The sequence below is a fragment of the Papaver somniferum genome, chromosome 2 (assembly GCF_003573695.1).
Source record: "Papaver somniferum cultivar HN1 chromosome 2, ASM357369v1, whole genome shotgun sequence".
Taxonomy (NCBI): Eukaryota; Viridiplantae; Streptophyta; class Magnoliopsida; order Ranunculales; family Papaveraceae; genus Papaver; species Papaver somniferum.
Genome location: NC_039359.1, coordinates 160,306,508 through 160,317,130, shown reverse-complemented (window position 1 = coordinate 160,317,130; position 10,623 = coordinate 160,306,508). Strand labels below are relative to the sequence as shown.

The following is a 10,623-nucleotide window of genomic DNA, read 5'->3' as shown; positions in this document are numbered from 1 at the left end:
AGAAATGAAACTAGAAAATGCCAGGATCACTAGTGATTCGCAGCTAGTTATTCGCCAAATAAAGGGAGAGTATACTACAAATGAACCATCCTTGAAGAAATACAAGAAGCTCGTTGAAGAATTGTCAGCGAAAATCCCAAAAATAAAATGGAGGCACATTTCAAGGAAGGATAACAGACTCGCAGACGCTTTTGCTTTCATCTCAAGCATGATGACAGATCCAACTGCGAGATGCATAAAAATACAAACACTTCTGTCACCATCAATCAATAAAGAAGAAGAAGAAGTGGACGTGATGATAATAGACAATGAAGAAGAAGAACAAACGAACAATATCGCAGACTGGAGAATGAACTTCATGCATATTTGGCGAAAGGAGAAACACCAAGAAATAGATTGGAAACACACAAGTTAAAAAGCCGCCAACGAATTATGAATTAAGAGATGGGCTGCTATACCGAAAATCCTTTAATGGACCATCACTCAGATGTTTGACACGAGAGGAAGGAGAAAAAGTGCTAAAAATGTTACATAGTGGGGATGCTGGCAATCATAGGGGGAAGATCTTTGGCACATAGAGCAAAAATGCAAGGCTATTACTGGCCATACATGCACGAAGATGCAAAACAAATATCAAGACGTTGCGAAGATTGTCAGCGGCATGGAAAGAAAATACATGCACCTGGAGCACCATTGTCATCTTCAACCAGTGTGTGGCCTTTTGGAAAGTGGGGCTTAGATATTGTGGGGCCATTTTTACCAGGTTCTGGACAAAGAAGATACTTAATAGTCGCAACAGATTCACAAAATGGACAGAAGTGAAGGCAGTACAGCATATTCGCGACAAAGATATCTTTACATTCATATTCGAAAATATCATTTGCAGATTCGGAATTCCTGCGCAGTTGGTATCTGATAATGGGAAACAGTTTGAAGGACAGAACATAGAAATGTTACTTAATGCATTTAAGATAAAATGTGGAAAGTCTACTCCTTTGTATCCACAAGCTAATGGGAAGGTAGAGCAACAAACAAAACAATTGCAGATATATTAAAGAAGAAATTGAAGGACATCATAGAGCATGGTGCGAACAAGTACATAATGCAGTATGGGCTTATAATACAACTAGAAGAGAAGCTACTGGAATGTCACCTTTTTGTTTAACATACGGAGTTGAAGCGGTGTTACCAACAGAAGTTGTTATTCCGACAACAAAGAGAAAGCTTGGGAGAAAAATCTTAGTGCGGGTTTGATCTTAAAAAACTTGATGAATTAGAAGAAAAAGAGAAAGAGCTTTACAACATATGGAGAATTATCAGCGAAGATTAGCCCGAGAATATAATAAACGTGTCAAAGTACGCGAATTCCAACCAGGAGATTTAGTTCTGCGAGAGACACCAATATATCAGCGAGAAAATGGTGGAAAATTAGCGAAAAAATGGGATGGACCTTACATCATTAAGGAGATAGTTGGAACAGGAGCTTATAATTAATGGATCCAGAAGGTAGAGATGTTGGTCATAGACTTGACAGACCATGGAACAGGTTGTACTTAAAAAGATATTATCCGTAAGAAGCTTTGAGAAGTTATGGATTCTGAAAGAATAGTTGCAGATTATTCATATCAAAACAAGATCATGATGTGCGAAACTTTCGCAGAGATAATCATAGAACAATGACATAAAAGAAAGGGGCGAACCTTTATGGCGTACACCCTAGTTCGCGAATAAAATTTCGCAAGAGGCAAATGTAAGACCTAAAGTACGTCATATAAGGGGGTACCTGTTGCATGGCTCAGGGAAAGGCTACACCGCCACCGGAACCTGAGTCATGGAGATTTGGGGTCAATAAAGCCCATCCGGGAGAGGCACCTTGGATTCTCAGCTTAAGCATATGACTTAGGTTGGGACTAAGGTAATAAGGACTCTCCCAAGGAGTGCAGATCTGATCAAGGCGCCGAGGTACACGGTTGAGTCAAGAGTGCCAGGGGCGTTGAAGCGTACCTTGCCATTCTTGACAAGTCTTGGCTTATACTGCACTCGGCCCGAAGAAAACCCCACTTAGGGTGCAGTCTCGTAACCATAAACCCTATAGGTAAAAGGGATAAGAGGCTGCGAAAACAACTGGTTGTTGTTAAGACTGGATGGGAGGAGCTAACCTTGTATGGTAGAAGTACGCCTCCTTGAAGGGGCAACCAGGGGGAGATAAGGGCGGCACCCTCCATTAGGGAGCTGATAAGTGTCTTAAGACGCAAATGTCATGAGGCTTTTTACTCGCAAGGGTATTAAGGCTTGTCATATTTGTGCAACAATCCTGAAGAGGCAATAATACTAGAGAAAAAGATAAGACGAGATCAATGGGTTTTCGCATGAAAGTGCGAAGACGTCCTGCGATTTCGTCGCAAGACGGCAATGTAATGGGGCTTTATTTTCGCAAGAATATTTAGGCCTATCATATTGTCGCAACATTCCTGAAGAGGCAATAATACAAAAGAAAAAGTTAAGGCAAGATCAATGGGTTTTTGCATGAAAGTGCAAGGACGTCCTGCGATTTTGTCGCAATGACAAGAGGTGGCATAATAAGACCTTTAATTAGGAAGGAAAAATAAGACCACATGACAAAACAAAATATTTATAAGTATTCATAACAGATCATTTCTCGCAAGAAAGATAATGAGAGGCAAGTATGGGAATCAGTAAAAAGAGGCATTATCTTTCTCGCCAGCAAAATACTAAAAGAGAAAATTAGTCCCAAAGTTGGTTGAAGAATATTATTCACAAGAAATAATAAAGATGAAACAATTCAAGAAGATAGAACTAGATAAGAAGCCCATGCTTCAGTATTAATTCCAGTAGAAGGAGATAATGGACGCTCTTCGCCAATGTTCTCATTATCGCCAACCTCTTCTTCATTTCGATTCTGATCTTCACCAACAATAATTCCTTTGAGAGGGACTTCTTTTTCGCCGCCACCTTGATTATCACCAGCAATTGCTTCTTTAGAAGAGATTTCTTTTTCGTTTTCATCTTGATTAGCACCAGCAGTTGCTTCCTTAGAAGGGATCTCTTCTCCATCTTCCAAAAGACTATTCTCTCCTCCACTTTCATAATCATAATCACTGTCAGCAGGACGAGGAATTTCATCATCATCTACTTCCAAAGGTTCGATTGATGTAGGAGGAAGAGATTTGGACAATAAAATATCATTTACAAGGACTTCAGCCCGGAGATGAACTTGACGAAGAAGTGCTCTCTGATGATTCCTAATTTGAATATCCTTAAGTAAGCAAGATAATCAAGTCTTCTTTCTACTCGGTCGCGAGAACCAGTAAGGACAGAGACGAGTAGTACATTTTCTTTGCGAATTTTGGCATACTCCAAAACAGAAATGGAGGATTGAAGATTTTTCTCAGATTCTGCGAAAAGTAGAATACAAAATTTCAGTAAGATGAAGAACTCAAAAACATATGACAAAGAAAAGATAGTTAAGGCAGTCAAACTATTATGACTACCTTCCTTTTGCGAAATAAGGTGTTGAATTAAGGTCAGACAACTATTCTCCCAACGGTCTATCGCATCATCAAATTTATCTCCAACTAAACCTTTAAGTCGATACTGAAGATTTTTCTCTTTAGAAATAAGAAAGGCATTTTTCTTCGCAAGATAAGAATAAGATTCTTCTAATTTGGAATATTGTTCTTTAAGTTGATTCTCCTTTACACTTAAAGCTATTCTACCTTGGATGAGTATATCTCTTTCAGAGATAGATGACTCGGTTACTTCTTTAAGTTCATTTCTCAAAGAGCGAAGAGATTGTTCTTGGTCATCACATACTTTCTGAAGGATGCTAAGTTGTTGCGAAGATATCGCCATCTAATTTAAAAAAATTCGCTTCTCTTGAGATAGAGTTTTATTCTCATCTAATAAAGATTCCATCCCTAGATTAGCTTTAGTTAAAGAATAAGAGAGGCGAGATATTTCATTACTTAATAAATCTTGCCTCCGAACTAATTGGGTATTTTCATTGGTAAGATTATTTATATGATCAACAGAGTATAAATAGAGGTTATCTCATTGGTTATATTGATCCATCAAAATCTCTTTATCAACACGGGCTTCTTCAACATCAGATTCAAATTGATATCTCTCCATTATTCGTTTCTGGTTTAAGGCTTAACATGCGAAAGACGGATTTCAAGGATAATTAAATATGGAAAGGATAAAATTATTAGAAAGGCAAATTGAAGATACAAATAAGTAAATCATACCTCTCAGTTCATCATTCTTCTTGCGAAGATTGTCGCGATCCAGCGAAACATTCTGGAGCTTTTCATTTTCGAGACGAAGAGCATTACACTCTTTTTCCAAAGTTGTTTGCGAAGCAGCTCTGTCAGAGCTAAAATACTTACTCAGAATTTCGCAAATACCAGACTTGACAGGATCAATGGGAGACTTCTTGCCATCATCCAGGACCTCAGACAAAACTTTGAAAGCAATATCTATTCCTTTCACGGTTTCTTTCGAAAAAGGAAGAGGCTCAGGTAGAGAACTGGCAATGATAGAAGGTTGAGAAACATTATCAATAGGAGGAGAAGAAGTTTCATTCACAGAAGGATTAATAAGGGGGGTTTCAATCATTGAAAGGTCAGTTGAAGAAATGAAATCTGAGGCAGCCTTTTCGCGAATTGGAGATAATGGTTTAACTTGCGAAGATGTCGCAGGAGATTTAGAAGAGATAAGTAAGTGGAATGGAACAGAGATTTAAACGGTTTTAAGGTGGCGAGATTTCTTGAGAGGTTTGTTGGCATCCTTATCACCCTGCGAATCACAATCCAGATAAGAAATAGAGGCAACAATATTATTATTAGGAAAGAATAATGTTTCTTACTACCTTCTGATTCACAGACTTTCTTTTGTTTACAACAATCTTATGATGCAATTTGGGAATATTAGGGTTCTGAACCGTAAATTTGGTGTTAGAGGCGTTTTTGCTGAAATAACAACAGTATGGGAATCACATAAGCAACATCATCAAATAAAGCAGTAAGAAAGATCAATTTCAGCAAAACCCATAAGAAAGAAAAAAGAAAACTAACCTCGATGAATCCATGGAAAACACCAGTAGGAAGATTAATTCGTAAAAATTAAAAAGGAAGAAAGTTACGAACAATAAAGATCTACAGAGGGAACAGTATGGAGATGAAGAAAAAAATAAGAAGATTAAAAGAAGAAGAAAGAATAAAAAGTTGCAATGGCAGAATTTATGGAAGAACAATAGAGTTGCAGAGATGAGAGAATAAAAAGAGAAGAGAAAGTAAAAAGAAAATGGAAAGAAGAGTAAGAAGAATATATAGAGAAGATTTTTTTTACTCGAATAAATAAACATCATTAATACGAAAAGACGTGAGCGGTTGAAAAGTAGCGGTTAAAGAAGACGTGTCAAGAAATAGATGGAAGAAAGGATATGTGTGATAAATGCAGAATATGAAGAGATGGACAACTGCGGCATTTCTCACATCGTTCTCTACTTCACAGAGAAGATATGAGAAGAGGCGAGATGTAGGATCAGAATCTCGCATCAATAATGCCTCATTGAAATTATCAACTACACAACACAACAGCGTCGCAGAACAATTTCAGAAATGACATAATAAACGACGTCAGCTAAATCATGAGAAAAATGTGACGGTCCTGCGAAAATTAGAGAGTTTGCTAGATTAACATTTGTAAGGTCGCGAGAATGTCGCAAGCCATATCCGAAAATAAAGGACATATTATCTGTCATCTACTATGTAATTCCCTATAAATAGCCGCTCAGTTGTAAAGGAAAGGAGATAGATCTTTTCTGATTGAAAAGAAAGTAAATAGGAGAGAGAAAATCTAGATCAGTGGTTATTCTTGATTCCTTTATCTTTTCTTATAAGATTGTTCAAAGATTCATCAATAAAATTAAGATTGTTAATCTAAAATGAGTTGAATGTTAATGAAATCTTGTGAGGGGTGTAGTGTAGGATTTCCTGCAACTACACACCTTGGGCACCGTAGTATTCCCTGACGCTAGTGGTAACATGGTGCATATGAACAACCTACAATACTTGGATCCCTTGGACAAGGTTCATGAGTATTCATGGGGAACTGCTTTCTTGGCACAGTTTTTGGCCGAAATGCATAGAGCTTCTAAGGCGAACGCTGATGAGAGATTAATTCTTACATATTTACTACCCAAAATATATATTGTTGGTGCTTATTTTGGTACTGATTGTGTTTTTGTAGGTAAATGAACAAAATGGGCTCTTCCAAGAAAATCGGCTAAAACTAGGATTCCAAGAAGAAAATATGGACTTCGGAGTACATGGGTCGTGGATACTTTTGGATCTAAATGGGATAGGCCCAATTTAAGTTAGTGAAGGAGATGATGGGCTGAAGTTGGTTTAAGAAACTAACATTCTAGGGCATTTTGGTCTCGTGGATTTTAGGATGAAGGACTTGGTGATTAGTTCTCGATGGATTTAGGAGGTATTACGTAAAGTGAAAAATCCTACTCAATAATTAATGTACGAGGTATGTAGACATGGTGGAGGAAGAAAGGAAACTAAATATCTTTTGCAACTAAAGAAGATTGATTTTGAGCATATTATATACTTCACCACATTAATACATGATGCCTGTTTTGGAATTGAGATAATGACAAAATGAGTACTTACCTCGTACATAAGATCAGTATGTGCTCATATAATATTTTCTTTCCCATGAAAAGAAAATCACGTGGTCGTACATGTGGCGAGTCTTTATTAGGTGATATTGTGTATTCTTAGACAAGTGGCACACTCCCATTGGACATGACATGTGGAAGAGAATTAAAAGAGGAAGGTTAGATTTTGTTGAAATCTATATATTGATGTCGAGAACAGGAAACCAAGGGTGATTTTTTTTGGAGAGCCGGTAAGCCGGTAGCCAGTTTCATAATTTTCTTTTATTTCTTCTATTTAGTTTTCTTTGTAATAATGAGGAACTAGAATCACATGCTGGGACGACGGATGGAGCCATTTTCGTCATTGTGGTAAATAAATTAATTTCTTTTTATGACTACTTGCACTATTAATGAAATGATTTATGATTTTTATTGAATGGGTGTCATTTCAATTGATGGGTCATGCTTAGCTAAAATGTTTTGATGTCTCATGCTTTAGATTTACATTCATTGCTCTCAAAATCTACATTAGGCAAGGAACTAGAGTCAACAAATTGTTATCATACAGGCTATAATTGTGCAGGAATAATTTTGAATCACATGAATGGAATTTGGTGAAATTCTTAGTCCTAGTACCTCTCACCATTGTTAACATTATTTGTATATTTATTTTTATTAAATTTAAAAATCGAACCTTCACAAGTCTTAGACGAACTCTGCTACTACAACAACTTTTGAAACTCATCAAATTTTTGGCGCCGCTGCCGGGGATCGAACCCGGGTCACCCGCGTGACAGACGGGAATACTTACCACTATACTACAACGACAACTTTTGAAACTCATCAAATTTTTGGCGCCGCCAATGCGGATTTGTGCTTAGGTAGAATTTTTAGGTTTTTTTTATTTTCATTTGTTCTTTTTACGTTTCTTTGGGTGTGTCTTTGTATTACAGGTTTGAAGTTTGATACTAAAGACCTGGAATCAAAGCTTAAAGCTAAAAGAGAAGGAAAAAGACAAGGCAAAAAAAAAAAAAAGCGAACGAAAAATTAAAAAGAAAAAGAGAGAATTTATTTATTTATTTTTAGAGACCTTCCATTTTTTGTAATTATTTTTTTTTTATTTCTTTTCTTTTGCACTTTATTTGGACTTTAGACTTGGACAAATTTTTTTTAAACCCTAAAGAAGGGTACATTAAATATAAAACTGTTTGCAGGGAAGGACGACGATTACAATATCGTCTCGGCCCCTCGGGTTCGCACATGACATAGGAGTCGTGGCCCGAGTCGACTTCAGCGGTTTTGCGCCCGTCTGGTACGGGAGGTAAGCTTTCGAAACACCCGCGAATCCCCTGTCAGCAGGTTTATTGTATGCCTTAAGGTGAATATATGCTGAGGATTTGAATACGGTTGTTTTAATTTCCTAGTAAAGGGCAAGGCCTGGCCAAATTAAGATAAGGACTCAGATTTCATCATTGTTTCCTTCTTGCCTGCCTTAGGAAAACGAAACCAAACGCGAACCTAAGCTTAAAATTTTGACTAGAACGAGACCTATAGGGTAACGAGCTTAATAGGAAAGTCGTTCGAAAAATATTGGTTACTCTTTTGAGCATACTTGAAGTTCATGATGGTTTCTGCGAGTTGAATGCGTGACTGCGCCGCCTTATAATACCGGTGAGACCTTGGGTATCAAAGCTCCTCGCAGCTTCTCTCGTCTCAATTCAACTTACTTAAACTCGAATTGATTCCAGAGAGGTTTTCTCATATTGTAACGAATTCCTTTTCGAAAGATTAGAAGCTGGTCTAGAAACAATCTAAGTGGAGCCATCATGCTTGTTGTTTGCTAGATTTTATAGGTTTGATTTGGTCGAGTCAGCCTTGTTTGTGATTGTGTAGAATTCCCTTGCAATTAAGAATGTCGAACTGGTATGATAGAAGCCAATATAATGATTATCGACCTGAATTTGAATATGGACATCATCCTTTTTATGACCATGTTGGGAATAGTGGTTGGGAACGCCATCCTTTGGAAGGATATGGGTCATACCCTGGTGAGCCCAATTACTATCCACATATGCATCAGTCTTACGAGCAAGAAGATTATAGTACTATTTCTTCGTCTCTAGAGGATACAATCAAACTATTGAAAAGTAGTCCTTTTTATGATACCTATGTTCCTATTCCTCCTTTAGAAGAGTCCCTCAAGAAGTTAGCTGAGTCGACGCGTAAGTTAGCTGAGATGAATAGTATAATTATAGACGAAAGAACTACAATAATGAGTGAACCTTCTTTAGAAGACCACCTCAAGCGGATAGCTGAGACGAACGAAAGAATTGCTCGAAATTACTTGAATTGCCAATATAGTGTATCCAATAATACCCTTGAGAATGAAGATAGTTATTTACATAATCATGATAACAAGTTTAGAATTGGTAGCACTACTTGTTTTGATGAGGTTCGATCTTTTTCATGTTATTATGATGTGGATAGTGTTGATGAAGAATTTGAAATTTGTAGGCATAGTGATTAGGAATTTGTTAATCTAAATGAACTTTATGATGATAGTGTTATTTCTGGTTCAAATCCCGATAATTTTAATGATTATTCACCTATTCAAAAGGACGAGGATTTGATTAGAGATACCACCTCTTTAGATGATGTAGTATTTCCTTTTGATTACGAAGTCGATAATGGTTTAGAGGAACGAGTTTATTTTGAGAATACTGTTTTAGAGTCTAGCGATTTAGAAACAATGGTCTTAGACGAAGAAAATGAACTCGTAGAGCTATTAAATATGAGTGAGGATGCGTCACTTGAGTATAACCTAGAAGAATCAATTGACTATTTTCAGGATTCCAACAATCTATAAATTAATGAAATTGTAGCTAGTCTATCTAGAGATACCCAAAAATCTAAGTTTGGGGGTGATTATCATTCCCCTTGTGCCATACCTTTAGCTCTTACAAAGATCCCTCAGTCGGGACTTGAAATTTGTGCCTCAGCCACCTTACAAGATTATCTTCATACACTTTTTCCTGAACCTAGTTGTGTCCATAGGAGAGCTCAGTTGTTAGAAACGCATCCTCTGGTTGATGTGGTTAACCCAGGCTATCATACCAAAATTGACTTTGTTTTCCCACCAAAAACTTTTCTTCCAATTGTGGGAACATATGATTTTGAGATGTGTCGGTTATTAAGTTTTGAGACTAAACCTAATTACTTTAGGAGAATAGGGTCGACACATTTGCTTAAGGAAGACCGCCTCTTTCTTTTGGTCAGCTGTGTGAGTCAAACCTGGTTGAATTTAAGGATCCGCAGTTATTTAGGTTATTATTATGTGCTTCTAAGTTTTTACTTGATTTTTTCCAGACTCTAATACCTGAATCGGATCTTAGATATGAGGAAATGCAGTCCATGAAAATATTTTATCTAGACCCTTTCATAGAGCCTGAACCTGAACCACAACTAGTTGTAGTTGTCTTAAACAAGGGTATGTTCGGTATCTTCTTGGTCTGTTGCAGTTTCCTCTTCTTGTGGTTAGCACTTTTTGATCTAGATGACCCACAGTTATTCCGGCTACTTTTGTATGATACTATGAGGTGACTAATTCCTTCCGATGTCTGGCTGAAGACTTTAAACTTAGCACTTATTGGGAGGTAACCCATTTTCATGCGACACGGTAATATTCTTCCTTATTTCTTTTCCCTCAAGTGGTAATAGTTTCTCCTTGTTCATGCTTTTAATTTTATCTTTAGAACATCGAGGACAATGTTAGATTTAAGTTTGGGGGTGGGGAAGAACTTTTTAGTTGCACTTTTGAAACTTCTAGCGTCACACAGTATCCGGTTAGCTAAGTTTACATACTGTTTCTCACGGAAAAGATAAAAATTGGAATGCTAGGGATAACAACCTTTTGAGACATTAGAGAAAAAGAC

The 10,623-nt window shown here is 37.1% G+C and overlaps 1 non-coding gene across 1 annotated transcript; it reads right to left on the bottom strand.

The window, feature by feature from the left end:
• Nucleotides 1–7,447: 7,447 nt before the first annotated feature.
• On the bottom strand, nucleotides 7,448–7,519 carry TRNAD-GUC. Its single transcript has one exon. It is a non-coding gene; the product is annotated as a tRNA-Asp (tRNA).
• Nucleotides 7,520–10,623: the final 3,104 nt, after the last annotated feature.